The sequence below is a fragment of the Brachyhypopomus gauderio genome, chromosome 7 (assembly GCF_052324685.1).
Source record: "Brachyhypopomus gauderio isolate BG-103 chromosome 7, BGAUD_0.2, whole genome shotgun sequence".
NCBI lineage: Eukaryota > Metazoa > Chordata > Actinopteri > Gymnotiformes > Hypopomidae > Brachyhypopomus > Brachyhypopomus gauderio.
This window is the reverse complement of record NC_135217.1, coordinates 4,127,951-4,139,145: the sequence shown is the minus strand read 5'-3', so window position 1 is coordinate 4,139,145 and position 11,195 is coordinate 4,127,951. Positions and strand designations below refer to the sequence as shown.

Here is an 11,195-nt window from a genome sequence, read left to right as displayed (position 1 = left end):
ATTAAAATAACATAAAAAGTAAAGTAAATAAGATAAAACTATCAAGAAATTAAAGATAAAAAGGAAACAATAAAATAATGAAATAAAGTGACAAATTATAAAATAATAGACAACATGATGTAATAAAGTAAATAAGATTGAGAGTTTCTTAACTAAAAGCAGATCTAAACAGGAATGTTTTGAGACTGTTCTTGAAACTATGCAGGGATGAAATGCCTCTGAGCTCTTCAGGAAGAGAATTCCAGAGCTTTGGGCCATAGTGGCTAAAAGCACCCTCGCCAATCTTTAATCGGCTTTTAGGAATCACCAGTAGATTACTGTTTGAAGACCTGAGATACCTGACTGGAACATATCTAACCATCATTTCACTGAGGTAAAGAGGGGCAAGACCATGAAGACATTTAAAAACCATGACTAGAACTTTAAAATCTATTCTAAAGCTGACAGGTAACCAGTGCAGTGAGTGGAGTGCAGGTGTAATATGATCTCTCTTTCTCCTGCGGGTCAGAACCCTTGTAGCCGCGTTCTGAACTTGCTGTAGGTGCGAAATAGAGCTCTTTGGAAGAGCAGATAGAACAGCATTACAATAATCTAGCGTCGATGTGATAAATGCATGGACAAGTTTTTCACTGTCAGCAGGAGAGAGCATATCTCGGACCTTAGCGATGTTTCGAAGGTGAAAGTAAGCTGTCTTGCATGTAGTCATGATGTGTGATTTGAAGCTGAGCTCATTATCTAAGGTGACGCCCAGGTTCTTAACACTTTGTCTGGCATTCAGATTCATTTGATTTAATTAAGTCTGGACATCATTCCTTTGTGAATCACTGCCATTTAATCGAAACTGGCAGATAATGTCAGTTAATCGAAACTAGCTAACAGTGGTACGCTAATGCTAGCTAACGTCTCCACAGCGGCCAGGAATTATCATGCAATTAAGCCCACTAAGAGGGAAGATATGATTGGCCAATTTTACTGTCATTTGACACTGGTATTCCGCTGAATTATAACTGCCAGGCCCTCAGTAAATGAACAGCGGGACCACCAATCACCAACATTATGCGAAGCATCACAGTCCTGATAGGGGGAGACACAGGCTCACAGGCTTCCACTTAACTTAACCCCTCACCTTCCAGCACAGATTGAATAGACACAGTTGAATAATTTATTTGCTTATATTTTTGTAATTGTTTAGATGTCCATTGTCAATCTGTAAGTAGATAAAATATTGGATAATTATATATATATATATTAGTGGTGGGACTTTAACGCGTTAATTTCGATTAATTAATTACAGGAAAATTAACAAACTAAAAAAATTAACGCATTTAACGCATGAGACACTTTTGCACCGTGGAATGTTTCTCAGTGCACGAGTTCCAGGCATACAGATTATATGGACGCACAATAAGATGAGCATGATGAAGATTACTGAAGAGGCTATGCTGGTGGATGGGAAATTTAAATATAAGAAACTTCCAGATGGAAGTACAGACACAAATAGTGTTATTTGCACTTTAGGCAGGAAGGAGTTCGCTTATCACAGGAGTACTTGCACCCTTCATTACCACCTCAACTAGGGTTGCCACCTAGGTCTGACAAAAAACAAGGACACTGTCATACTGAGCAAGTGTAATCTGTTGGGGGGTGGGCGAACGTAAAACGTTACCAGAGGGGTTTAAAATGGACACAGCGAGGAAAAAAAACAGATTTAAAGTGTGCAGAAACAGTCTGAATCGTGGTTTGAACTAACCTAGTTTTTTTGCCGGGACCGAATATTAAAAAGAAGAAAAACCGGGACAAACCGGGGAAAACCGGGACAGGCACGTGAAAACCGGGACAGTCCCGGGAAAACCGGGACAGGTGGCAACACTAACCTCAACGCAAGACATGTTGGGGCTAACGCGCAGGTCAGTAATGATGACTTGGCTGCTAAATGTATTCCTAGTACGATAGGGTGACCAAACGTACGTATTTCCCGTGACATGTCCGTATTTCACATCCTGTCCCGGACGTCCCGGATTTTTTTAAAGTGAGGAAATGTCCTGGTTTTTAAATTACCTTCATTGGACCATTAAGACTGATTAAACTTAATCAAGACTGGATTAAACTTTTGCGAGTGACCGTAGCGCACGACTCCGTACACCAGCCAGTACTACCAGGCCTGCCGCAGGACAGTGCTGGGGTCATTTGCACACTTGCTTTCTGTCTTTGTTTGCATATAGTGGAGAGGAAAATGCTTTTTGAGCTCATGACTTGCACATTGCTCCTGTTTCACAAAGTCACTGTGGTGCAATGTAGGTTTTGTATATTTGGCAAAGTCTGAACTCACTGCCCTACTAGAAAGATTTCTCTGGATAAGCTGGAGTTTATTGTTAATTCTTTATTAATTATTAATTTACTATTACAGTTTTTCTCAGTTGATTTGGTTAATTTCTCACATCATGATTTACATTGGCATCACAACTAGTGCATTTCTCAAAACAGTTGCAAAAACAGTGCAAACAGCAAAACTCAATGAAATACCTGCAAAAGCAGATACTTCACTCAAAATTCTTTGTTTTTGCTCCAAAAGGGTGGGTATGGAGGGGCGTGTAACGATTGTTGAGCGAGCGAGGGGGCGCCATGTAGCGATTGTTGTAAAATAAATGGGTCTTTTTATTTACATTGAGGGGGCGGGACACCTCGCCTGAGAGGGAGTAGCTTACCAAGGACAATGTGGCCCTATGCTGTACAGACAGCAGCAGTAGTCAGGAACAGGTGCTTTAATAATCGCACAAAACAAACAGCTTTCTTCATGCTTACTGGAAAGAAACCAGACATTTCAAGAATGCAAAAATTTGGTTCAGTGTGTTATGCATACAAGCATGACAAAAAGAAACTAGACGCTAGATGCGCGAAGGGGATCTTCATAGGGTATGACAAGAATAGCCCGGCTTACTTAGTCTATTACCCGGAGAGTGACAAAGTACAGAAACACAGATTGCTGAAGTTTGTGTCTAAGGAAACTGTAGAGCAGCAGACTCAAACAGTCCAGACAGATGATGATGATGATGATTTTGAAGTAACTAGGACAGACAGATCCACATCAAAACCAGACTTGATATCAAAGAGTACTCAGGATGAGCCAGAAGAGATTAACCCTGAAGTAAGAGATATCCTACAAGAACTAGGAAGAAGCCTGGTTATTTGAGTGAATACGTGTCAGATGTGGACAGCGATGACCAGGCACTCACTAACATTGACTACTGTTATAGACTGACAAGTGGAGTCCCTCAGACTTATGGAGAAGCGGTAACGTCTGCTAACTCAAATGACTGGATCAAAGCCATTGACGAGGAAATGCAGTCGTTACAAGACAACAAGACATTCACACTGACTAACTTACCCAAGGGCAAGTATGCAGTGGGGGGTAAGTGGGTTTATGCAGTTAAAAGGGATGAAGATAGATCAGACAAGTGCAAAGCATGTTATGTTGCAAAAGGGTATAGTCAGAAATATGGAGTTGACTACGAAGAAACCTTCTCTCCAACAGCAAACATAACCAGTGTGAGAGTATTAATGCAGAAAGCAGTCCAAGAGAACTTAATCCTACACCAAATGGATGTTAAAACAGCCTACCTAAACGCACCAATTGACTGTGACATTTACCTGGAACAACCAGAAGGGTACGAGGTAAAGTCCCACAAACAGGAGAGGTTGGTGTGCAAGCTTGAAAAGTCACTATATGGACTAAAACAATCTGGCCGTAACTGGAACCAAATGTTACACTCATGTTTGATTAATAATGACTTTGTACAGAATGCAGCTGACCACTGTGTTTATGCCAGAGTGGGACAGAATGACAAGGTCATAATAATAATATGGGTGGATGACTTAATCATTGCGGCCAGTGATGAAAACGTAATGAAAAATGTCAAAGAAATGCTCACAGCCAAGTTCCAGATGAAAGATCAGGGGAAAACTAAAATACTTCCTAGGTATTGATTTTGAACAGTCTGGTGGATGTTTGAAAATGTCACAGAGGAGGTATGTGGAAAGATTGTTAGAGAGATTTAACATGCAAGATTGTAAACCCAGGGTTTCACCATGTGAGCAAAAACTGAACTATTCTGTTGATGCGAATTTGTTAAATGATGTGAAAAGGTACAGAGAAGTGGTAGGAGGCCTCATCTACCTTTCCACCTGCTCAAGACCTGACCTTAGTTTTGTAGTAAGCAGGCTGTCTCAGTATTTCACTAATCCAACTGAAGAGCATTGGGCAACTGCAAAACATGTACTGAGATATTTGAAAGGGACTACTAACAAGGAGTTGTGTTACCAGAAATCCGACAAAGAGACACTGGAAATACATGCCTACAGTGATGCTGACTGGGCGGCAGATGCAAATGATAGACGTAGCACAACAGGTTATTGTGTGTGTCTTAATGAAAATGGGCCTGTCATTTCGTGGAAGACCAAAAAGCAGCCGACTGTAGCGTTATCTACTTGTGAGGCTGAGTACATGGCACTAGCAGCAACTGTACAAGAATGCATGTACCTAACACAATTACTGAAGGGTATTGACAAATGTGATTATGCACTACCTAAGATCTATGAGGATAATCAGGGTGCAATAGCATTAGCAAAGAACCCAGTGAGTAGGCAAAGATGTAAACATGTTGACATAAAATACCATTTTGTAAGGTCAGCTGTAAATAATGGGAAGGTGAACCTGGAATATTGTCCAACAAGTGAGATGTTGGCAGATGTAATGACAAAGCCTGCAACACAGTTTAAGTTGGTCAAATTCGCAAGACTTATGTTTGGTGAGTGAATGTATACGCTCTAATATTTGGATTTTGTTTATTTTTCATTTTAGTTGGGCAAATAAGGTGGCAGTATCAGAGCGAGTGGGGGTGTTAATATGTACGCTCTGGAGTCCTTTTATTTTGAAGGATGATGTGTGGGTATCCAGTTTTTTTTTTGTTTCAATAAATACCGGAAGTTGTTATTGCGCTGTGGGGTTAAAATAAAAAGTTCCCAGTCACAAACCAGACTGATGTCGCTCGATTATTTCCCACGTTAAGTGATGTTAGGTGTAGACCTGGAGATGCATACATAGTTGTTGCGTACGCTTCTCTGTTAACAAAAACAATCTGAGCACATACAGCCTCCTCTTGCTGTGTGAAAATGAAACCTCTGCCCCCTATGAGCTAGTATTGATATCCTATATGGTATAATATAAGATAAGATAAACCTTTATTGATCCCACGAATGGGAAATTCAGTTTCCCCATGATCCCGGTGTAAAGCACCGAGAACCTAGAGTGGCCACACTTCAGGGTACCGCCGTACAGATTAGGGAGAAACACAGAGAGATAAACATTAGGAGGAGACAAAAAAATATGACCACAGATTATTCTCGCGAACAGGTCAACAGTCTGTGTGCATGCAAAAAATCCCCATAGCACATACAAGCATTATTCAATAACGCAGACAGTAAACAGTGAGAGGCGTGATCCATTCAGGAGGGAGGGGGGGAGCCAGAGGCCTGGCACACAGTCTTTGTGTCAAAGTTCGCGGTGGTAGGCGAGAGCCAGCTCAGACAGTCTCTGTGTGGGAGTAGGAGCAGGTAACCAAGATGACGACCTTCTGGGAGAAATTTGTTTGGGCGACAATGCAGATAATCATGAATGAAGAATTTAGCAAGGAGCTCGTCCTTGAGCGTTTGAGCACAGAAACTCCTCTTTAAGTCAGCGGTCTCCCAACTGATTCAACTTCACACACACACGCAGAGATACCTCTGCTCAGATTTATTACAAATGTCACACACTTGTGTGTCCTGACTGGGAAACCGTGTTTTCATTTCACACACATGCGCGTTTGACGAAAATACCGGGGTGAACTCAAGCTAAGCAAACAGCACATTAAAAACCAAATACAAACTTCGATATAAACATAAGGCGTGATATGTTTCAGGACGTTTGGAGCACACTACGAGCTCTGTTATGTACACAACTGTTGTTTTCTAACTGTTGTTTTACAATGCCACTGACATGCGCTCACCTTTAGGAAGAAGAGAACAGACAGCAGCAGTAGTTTTGAAGCTCCCTCAGTCGTGTGCGGTGACTTTGCTGCACCTCGTATGTGGTTTATTCCAAAACATGTGACAGAAGAACCACGTCTCACCAACGAGACTCAAAGGAGAGTCACTTCATGCCGCTAGCTTAAAAGTATTAGCAGCTCGCTAGGCTTGTAAACAAACCGCGCACCACGAAGATGTAGCAGTGTGTAGCCCTCAGAGCTGATGACCGGGCCACGTAGGGTTGCCACCCGTCCCGTAAAATACGGAATCGTCCCGTATTTGGCAGTTAAATCAACAATAAATGTAACAATTATGCATAAAATAAAATACAGGAAATACTAAGGCCAGCAAAATGGTTGTGGATCCTCTTAGGACCCCGGCCTGCTACGGACCAGTGTTACCTGCTGCTGGCGCTACTGTCACCGTTTCCTAGCAGGCGTCACGCCACACACCCGTCCCGCGCCTCTGAAAAAATGTCTTCTGCTACACCCGACACTCCACCACGTCCCCAGAAACAAAAGCGCTTGCAGAGATACAAACGTGACTGGGAAGAGGCGCATCCATGGCTGAATAGCGTTATTGGGGATGAATTTAAAGCAAATTGTAAGGTTTGTCGGCGAGTATTTTCAGTGTCGCACGGCGGGCTGACTGATATCAGGCAGCATGGATCAGGAGAGCAACACGGCAAAAATGTAAAAGCTGAGAAAAGCCAGGCATCAGTGAAACAGTTCTTCATACCACAGTCAGCAGACACTGATGTGGTACAGAACATTATGTTATTATTGATTCAGTTTCCTATTGAAACTACTATACCAGGGGTCACCAACCTTTTTGAAACCGAGAGCTACTTCTTGGGGACCAATTAATGCGGAGGGCTACCAGTTGGATACACACTTGTAAAATCACAAATTTGCTCAATTTACCTTTAATTATATGTTATTATTAATATTGATGATATTCATCTATGTGATCATGTTGGTGACCCCTGTACTATACAATAATATTAGTATATTGAAAGAAAAAATCATGCCAATAGATTAACTCTAAACCTCTCTTTAACTGTTTGAATGATCTGATTCAATTTAATTAAGGATTTGTCATCTCACTCATTCTCTACAGGTTACCGCAGCTGAGGTGGCACAGGTGTACCACACAGTCAGACACAACCTCAGCTACAACAGTGCTGACTGTGCACATAAACTGAATCAAAAGATTCTTTCAGATTCTAAAACTGTAAAAAAAATGACTTTAGGGAGAACAAAGGCAGAGGCAGTGGTTAAGATGTCCTTGCTCCAAAGGCAGTGGGTGATGTTGTCAAGGCCCTAACATCAGATAAATCCAGACCATTCTCATTACAGACAGATGCATCAAATAAAAGCAACAGGAAGATGTTTCCCCTCGCTGTTCAATATTTTAGTCCAGAATGTGGGATCACCAACAAAATGCTTGATTTCATGGAGAATCCAGATGAGTCTGCTGCTGGGATTGTAGCTCTGATAGAGCAGTCGCTTGACAAGTTTGGTTTATCATTTGATCAAGTGACAGCATTTAGTGCAGACAATACCAATGTGAATTATGGAATTCACAACTCTGTCTTCACTAGCTTGAAGAAGAAACAAAAATATCTTCTCCAAGGAAACTGCCATGCCCACATTGTACACAACACAGTGAAGCATGCTCTGGACCATCTCACTGTAGATGTGGAAAATATTGTGCTAAAGGTCTATGGCTTCTTTTCCACATCTGACAAACGAAGAGAATCACTCGAAGAGTTCTGTAGATTTTGTGATATTGAGTTCCAGGAAATTCTGCGACATGTCACAACCAGGTGGCTCTCTCTTAATCCAGCTATCACCCGGCTACTGCAAACCTGGACTGCAGTGAAGTCTTACTTCATCAGCCAGGGGGAGAATTGTCCCAAACAACTTCGAGCTTTGTTACAGCTCACTGACGACTCAACTGAGGAAGATGGAGACATTGTGGAGGTTTATCTTCTCTTCTGCAATAATATCCTCTCACTCTTTGAGGAAGTTGTAAAGAAGCTGGAGAGTGATGAAACCACCTGTGTTGAGTTATATTCGATCATGGATAACTTCAGAGAAAAACTCACACAGAGACGAGATGACCAGTTCTATGGCTACTTAACTAAAATGAAGCTGCAGCATCTCCTTCCACATGACGCAGACATGGCAAGGGCAGATTTTACTGCATTTCTCAACACAGCACTCTCATATGTTGAGAAATGGTTCAACTTTTCAGAAGACAACTGGCTGTTCTCAGTGCAACCTCTCTCTCTATACCATGGCACCTGCACTTTCAGTGGCATCGAGAGGGTGACCACCAAGCTTAACCTCATCCATAAAGTCAGCATGGATGAACTTTATGATGAATGCTCTACAGCAAAAGCCATTCTGAAGAGGCTCAAAGCAGATGCTGAACATGAGTGGAAGTCCAAAGGAGTGGCTGCCAGATGGGTGGCTCTCTTTCAAGAGGCTGACCTGCCTAACATGCTGATTATCATCAGCCACATCCTGAGCATCCCAGCCTCCACTGGATATGTCGAAAGAATATTTTCCAGAATGGCCAACAAGTGGAGTGACTGCAGGAATAGGTGCTCCATTGAGCTCATGAGGAGTGAGTTACTGATCACTCTCAACTTTGAGCAAACCTGTTCAGAGTTTTACTACAGTGCTCTGAAAGACAAAGAGTTACTCTCCGCTGCAAGGAGTAACAAAAAAAAAAAACACTTGGAAGAAGATGTAAGGAAGAGGGGTGGATTTATTGAATGTTTAAATTCGGTTTTACTCACAAGAGAAGAGAAAAACTTTTTTCTAAATAATCCAAAACTGTTAAGGGAAGGAGTTGTTTTGCACCGTTTACTTATTTGATAAGTAGGTAGACATGTTTACAAGTGTTTTTGTTGTTTTTTTGTTTGGGTTTTTTCCTCTTTAGGTAAAAATGTCCCCAGGGTTACAAAACTGTTTACATATTTGCACACATTTTTTATAAAAGTTATATACCGTTACATTCAGTTACATTCAGTTCTCAGAGTGGTCGCTATTTAAATATTAGTTTTTAACCATTAAAAAGTGGAGGGAACATGGCTTCGTCGCTATTTAAATATTTGGTTTTAACTGTAAAAACGGGGGACCAAAACCGGCTTTTGAAACGTCCGTGTATATATAAGTGATGTTGTCAACACACAATAGTGCACTGCATACAAGCCTTAACCCTCTATGGCATGGTGTACCCCTCAGGCAACAAACCACTATTTCTCCCCCCACACTGCCTCTTTAAATTTTTTTTGGTAAAACATCACATTTTAAATCAGCTGATAAGTCTGGCACCAATAAAAATTGATCTGGGTGTGGGTGTGTCTTTCACCTGGGGGGTGGAGCACTCCTTTTTTGGAGCATAGCATGCTTGGACACACTGCTAGCAAAAGGTAAGATAAATTTCACTTTTTAACATGTTTAAAAGTTTTAAAATATCTGTGATGTGCATGAATATGTGAAAAAGCATATTTGATTGAGTAAAGACACTTTTTCTCTTTATCTATATTCTAAAATTTAGGTTTTTCATTCATTGCCTCAGGGCAACATTGCGCAGTTAGACCACTTTAGTTTGTACAATGACATGTTCATGGATGGAGATGTGCAGGGACTCACAGTTATTTACATAACATTGTTTTTGCTGTCCTATCAACTATTACTCACAGGAAAAGGATGCAAGAACGTTATGGGTGTAAGCAGGGCCGGCACCACGGGGGGGCGAAAGGGGGCGTCGCCCCCTCAGGCGAGGTGTCCCGCCTCCTCAATGTAAATAATAAGACCCATTTATTTTACAACAAACGCTACATGGCGCCCCCTCACCCGCTCAAAAATCGTTACACGCCACTCCCCGCTCAACAACCTACGTTCGCCTGATCAACTTAAAAACTTTATTGTTGAACACTTTTCCGCCATTTTGTTAGCTTGCTGTTTGTAGTCAGGCCAGGCAGACACATAGGCCTATAGGCAAAACACAAGTCTGAGTTGCAGTTTGTTTTAACCAATGCGGCCGATTTTTCAACCTGCTGCGTTTTATTCGGTAGCCTATGCTGTTTAATTCAGACTTTAAAAAATCAGCTTGTAGTGTGAAAATGCATAGCATCTTGTTGCCCTGAGGCAATAAACCAAAATCTGGGGGCAAATTTTATTATTTATATATTATAAGGGACCCCTAATCTAGCAAATACTAGAATGAAAAAAATTGTTCCTCCTAAAATAAAAATTCATGCCATAGAGGGTTAAGTTTCATTTTCTTGTTACCACCATTTCATGTTGGCGCTGTTACGAGACAGCCCCGGGCCCCTCCCTTTGGCGAATGTTTGCATAGTTTTCGTCTACTTATGTCCATATATGTATTTCCGTGGTTGTGGTTCTACTTGAGTCAGAGTCCTGCACGGGTCCGTTTTTTGAGACCCGCACCCACCCGTATCTGCAGAGTACAGCACCCACCCACCCGCGAACCCGTGGCTATTTCAAAGTTAAATCCGTACCCGCCCGGACCCGTTAATATTATACCCGTTACCCCGTGCCCGTGAAAAATCACACAAATCGAAAGTATCCCAGCAGGCACAGGACGTCACTTCAATGTCAGCCAGACGTTGGCCTCCAACGTTGGTCAGACGTTTAAATTTAGTTGAAAATGAAAATCGGGTTGACGTCAAAACCCGACGTCATATTAACATCAACATCCAACGTTGAGGAGACGTTGAATTAGGGTTGGTTCCCAGCAGGCACAGGACGTCACTTCGATGTCAGCCAGACGTTGGCCTCCAACGTTGGTCAGACGTTTAAATTTAGTTGAAAATGAAAATCGGGTTGACGTCAAAACCCGACGTCATATTAACATCAACATCCAACGTTGAGGAGACGTTGAATTAGGGTTGGTTATCAGTCAGTTATCGCTCAAAAATTAACGTCAGGTTGACGACAAGCTCCAACGTTATATAAGCGTTACATTTTAGTTGAAAATGAAAATCGGGTTGATGTCAAGATCTAACGTTATGGAGACATAAAATTAGGGTTGGCTATCAGTCAGTTAGGTTGACCTCAAACTTCACTACTGGACAGATGTTCATTTTTGGT

The 11,195-nt window shown here is 41.7% G+C and overlaps 2 protein-coding genes across 2 annotated transcripts in view; both read left to right on the top strand.

The window, feature by feature from the left end:
- The window catches only part of LOC143518509 (nuclear GTPase SLIP-GC-like), a 160,387-nt gene that overhangs the window by 45,187 nt on the left and 104,005 nt on the right, over positions 1 to 11,195 (top strand). The gene's annotated exons all lie outside the window — the stretch shown is intronic.
- LOC143518505 (nuclear GTPase SLIP-GC-like) overlaps positions 8,001 to 11,195 on the top strand; it is a 30,964-nt gene continuing 27,769 nt past the window's right edge. The window contains exon 1 of the mRNA XM_077011009.1: positions 8,001 to 8,697. The gene's annotated coding sequence lies outside the window, so the exon portion shown is untranslated. The remainder of the gene's footprint in view (positions 8,698 to 11,195) is intronic.